Below are 5,204 nucleotides of genomic sequence, written 5' to 3'. Positions count from 1 at the left end.
GTGCCCTAGCATTGGCTTATATGCACGTCAAGGGGCAAGCCCATTGCTCAGCAGCAGCATGGGCGAAGCAACCCTGAAGAGTGCTAAGAACCCCTGTGTGGCTGAGACACAGAATAAGGTAAATGATGGCAGACGCTGAAGGTGGAGAGGTAGCAGACGATTCAGACCTCGTAGTCCAAGATCAGAAGCTTGTGCTTTCTTCCAGCAACAATGGAAAACCATGAAGTGGGTCTACTCAGAACACAGCACGGTCAGGTCTACAATCTCATCTTCCACAGTGTCAAGAGGATTTTGCACTCGAGGAGAATAAGGCTGGGAATTGAGGCAGTACGAGTTAGCAGGATGCTGCTATGAAGAAAGTACGAGATGGTGGAAGCTTCCACTTGGCTCCTGGCATTACGCAAGCGGAGCGACGCGGGCTGGTCCAGGAGCTGTTTAGGATGAAGGCACGAGACAGGAAGATGAAATCATGCGTGATTAAATGCTATCCACAGCCTCCAGGAAATCGACTTGACTATTATTCATCCTTGTTTTCTTGTTCCAGACCAACATCTCTGAGAAAGAAGTTGCATTACTGTGAAGGTCTTCTTTTGCTCTATCCTTTTTTTTTTTAATACAGAGTCTCAATCTGTCATGCAGGCTGGAGTGCAGTGACATGATGTTGGCTCACTGCAACCTTCAACTCCCAGGTTCAAGCAATTAACCTGTTTCAGCCTCCCAAGTAGCTGGGATTACAGGTGTGCACCACTACGTCCAGGTAATTTTTCTATCTTTTGTAGGGATGGGGTTTTGCCATGTTGACCAGTCTGGTCTCAAACTTCTGGCTTCAATTGATGCACCCACCTCAGCCTCCCAAAGTGTTGGGATTACAGGCATGAGCCACTGCCTGGCGGCTCTATCCTTGAAGGTCTATAATGGAACCTACCAAGGAAGGACCCGAGCAGCAAATGGTCACTCCTCACCCTGGTGTCGCTGGGAATTTTATGAGGCTACTGTAGAAAAACGGTTTGAAGGCTGTGGTGACCTAGTAAATTGCAGAGAAATGGCTTCCACATGTGCGTTGTCCTTTCCCACACACATAACCTTAAGGTGAAATGGATAAAACTCCTGGCTTGGAAAGGTAATTAGTATAATTAGGACCATATTTATTTTTCAAATACAGAGTTGAGGACCACTGTCGTTTTCTGTAATGCATGTCTAAGTGGGCTCGGAGGGACTGTGAACTCTGGTCCTGAAGCTGATTTCATAACCTGGGGCACGTCTGTGGAAATACACGGTTGGAAGGGAGCTTGGGCAGGGCTCTAGAGATCCCACTGCTGATTGGTTTTGATAGAAGAAATCGCTCATGTGCCTCTGTAGCTGCCTCCATTCTAGTAAGACAATGCAGCTTCCTCTCTCCTCAGCTTTCAACATCTGTGGAGACAGAGAATAAGGATTCCGATGCCGTCTTTTAATGATGCTCTTATAAAACCCTTGACTAGATCGCAGGCCTCGCCTCCACTTTTCCCAAGCTGCATTAAACATTCTTTCTTCCCATTTGCATTCACCAACCCCTTTTACCTTCCCCGTGTCCTCTCCAACCAAATATTTTCTGAAAATAGGCATCCACCCTTGACCAAAAGTTGAATACATGTCTACCAAAACCTGAGGATGCTAAAGGAGTTCGTCTTGATTTTCATACCTGTGACCTATCTGTCATTTTATCTTGTTAATAATTGTAACTTCCAGGCTGGGCGCAGTGGCTTATGCCTGTAATCCCAGCGCTTTGAGAAGTCAAGGAGGAGGATCACCTGAGGTAAGGAGTTCAAGAGCAGCCTGGCCAACATGAGGAAACCCTGTCTCTACTAAAGGTTGAAAAATTAGCCGGGGGTAGTGGTGCACACCTGCCATTCCAGCTACTCAGGAGGCTGAGGCACGAGAATAGCTTGAACCTGGGAGGCAGAGGTTGCAGTGAGCCGAGATTGCGCCATTGCACTCCAGCCTGGGCAACAGAGTGAGAAACTCCATCTCAAAAACAAAACAAAACAAACTATGTTGTAAAGATTTTCCGTGAATGGGGTTATACTGTTAGTCAATGTTTGAATCAGCATCTGTAGTCCTTTTAGGAAGTAATAACAAGGTGTAAGAAGAGAGGAAAGAGATGTTTCATTGCAATCTATGTGAGGCTTTGGGTGTGAGCTAGGCTTCTAGGGTCTCCTCATAGAGAAACAGCAAGAGAGAGGGGGCATGCTTATATTCCATGCGGCCGAGAGTGCCAAAGATCTGAGAGGGAGATGGTGGTAGCAAGTGAAAGAGGAGAATTTTCCCAGTGGAGCTGTTTTTAAAAAACAGAGATGGGTCTTGCTGTGCTGTCCAGTCTGGTCTTGAACTTCTGGCCTCAAGTAATCCTCCCACATTGACCTTTCAAAGTGGTGGGATTACAGTTATGAGCCACCATGCTTGACCCCCATCGGGGCACTTTGATGCTTGGCTATAAAAGTTATACTCCCAAGAAGAAGCCCAAAGATGGAGAAAAAAGCAAGTGTGTTGTGTTCAGCAAGAACAGGGTGTCTGCTTTGCATGTGACCCCAAGAGGATACCTCTTAGAAGGACAGTGGTCACTGGAGTTAGGACCCACCCAGATAATCCAAGATGATCCCATCTTGACATCCTTAACTTGATTACATCTGCAAATACCCAGATAAGGGCCTATTCCCAGGTTCTGTGGTTAAGATGTGAACTTATATTTTAAATGTCGCCCTTCAACCTACTACAGCTTCCATGGGACATATTTGTCCAGCATCCAGTGATGTAAACAGGATTTCTGTGTGTTTTTAAGAGCTGAAAAGGGAGGAATAATTATCATTCCTGAAATACCCTGAGTATTTTAGCAAAATAAAAGTTCCCCAGATTTGCTTAATGAATCTTTAAAATGAGTAGTAGGGAATTAACTATCATGGGTGTGATTTGAGACTTGGATGAATTAAGGGAAAAAGTAAAAAGCTGTTAAAATCTTATTACCTTCTGCCAGCTCACCAGGCACCTTTAATGCTTCAGGAGCAGCACATGAAATATAATTTTTGAAGGAGAATTCCATGTGCACATCTACGTCAATGGAAAAAATAGCTGGGTGGAAAAGCCTAGGAAAATGAACAGAGTGTAATTTTCAAGATTTCCTTTCATTGAAAAACAAAACTTACTGGTTCAGAGATAAAAGAAAGTGAAGCACTTTTTTTTTTTGTAAAGGAAAGAATTCTAAGATTTGGAGTGAAACATTGACATGAGAAGTAAACGAATAAGTGAAAATATAAGGTAACCTTAGTGGAAAGGGATTTTAAAATTATTCTTTGAAACTCCCTGTTTCATATGGTATATTAATCTGATTTATTTACATGCTTTTAATGTTAGCATAGAGATTCATGCTTTTACTCATGCTATGCAGAATTTGGTGTACAAAGAAATATATCTACCTATACTTATTTTGGTTATTGGTAAAATTAAATTAAGACTCGGTTATCATGTCTTCCTGGGTTTGCAAATACTTACTGGACACCCAGCTTCAATTTTGGGGAATATGTTATGGGGAAACTCATGAATCACGGCTTATTTTTTCAAAGCATGTGGAGATTCCACTCACATGAAAAAATAAACTTCCACTTAAAATAGCGTAAGTCCAATGGGGGCTTTTAAAACAATGGAATCAACTCAGAATCAAAATTCTCTAGCTTTCTGATCATCAGTTGTAGAGTTAAAATGTTAAGGGAAATTGTTTAATTGTTGAAAAATTTTTAACAGATGGCTATCACATAATCATATGGAATCAATAACCGTCCCCAAATGCATGATAGAGTCATTTAAAAAATTGATGATGCAACTATAGTTGGAATACACACACACAAACACACAATGACCCATGGCAAGTTTTATTTATACCATGCAAATGTTAAGTTAATCATTGCTTCTAGCTAATGCATATCCCAGATTTTCTGACACTGTGGACGAAATCTAGAGCCACTTGTTGTTTTTGCAGAGTTACATGGAAATGTTGATTAAGTCCAAATGGAATCACAGTTTAGCTGACTTAAACGCCAAATGGCTCCAATCACTTCCTGGAGTGACACAGAGGGGAACTCATTGCAAACACATCCTACACAGTGCCTTCTGTTGAAAATGTAGCGGTTACTTTGTTTCACATGGTCACCTCCATGCAGTAGCTTAGAAAAGTGATGAAACTTTACAGACAGATGCGGGGTGTGTGTGTGTGTGGGAGGGGAGAGAGAGAGAGAGAGAGAGAGAGAGAGAGAGAGAGATGAGATAGATAGAGATGACAAATAGGTGAGATACCTAATTAGCTAGAGAGGTAGAGATAGATATAGATAGATAGAGGAATGAATGACAGTCTAGATAGATAAGATAGATAATTAGACAGATAGACAGATGATAGATGAGATGGATAATTAATAGATAGATGAGATAAATACAATAGATGAGATAGATACATGGATAGATAGATAAAATAGGTAGGTAGGAGAAAGAAAGAAAAAGAAAGAAAGAAGGAAAGAAAGAAAAGAAAAGAAAGAAAGAAAGAAAGAAAGAAAGAAAAAGAAGAGAAAGAATGCATGGATGGATAGATACATGGTAGCTAGGTACATAGATAAATAGATGATAGATAAACAGATAGAATATATGGATGAATGTTTAGATAGATGGATAGATAGCTGGAATACATAGATGAAATTGATGGATGGATGGGTGGATAGGTAGGTAGCTAAGTAGGTAGGCAGCTAGCTGGATAGTGATATAGTTTGGCTGTGTGCTCACCCAAACCTCATCTTGAATTGTAAGTTCCACAATTCCCATGTGTTGTGGGAGGAACTTAGTGGGAGGTGATTGAATTATGGGGGCGGGTCTTTCCTGCACTGTTCTCATGATAGTCAATAATTCTCATGAGATCTGATGGTTTTAAAAAGGGGGGTTTTCCTGCACAAGCTCTCTTCCTGCCTTCTGCCATCCACGTAAGACATGAGATGTGGACTTTCTCCTCCTTCCCTTCTGCCATGATTGTGAGGCTTTCTCAGCCACATGGAACTGTAAGTCCAATAAGCCCCTTTTTCCATATAAATTACTCAGTCTCGGGTATGTCTTTATCAGCAGCCTGAAAACAGACTAATACGGAGAGATGCATAGATAGACAGATACGTACATACACACATAGATGATAGATA

Source organism: Sapajus apella, unplaced genomic scaffold (genome assembly GCF_009761245.1).
Source record: "Sapajus apella isolate SASKATOON/1434 unplaced genomic scaffold, GSC_monkey_1.0 scaffold172, whole genome shotgun sequence".
Taxonomy (NCBI): domain Eukaryota; kingdom Metazoa; phylum Chordata; class Mammalia; order Primates; family Cebidae; genus Sapajus; species Sapajus apella.
This window is presented reverse-complemented; position numbering follows the sequence as displayed.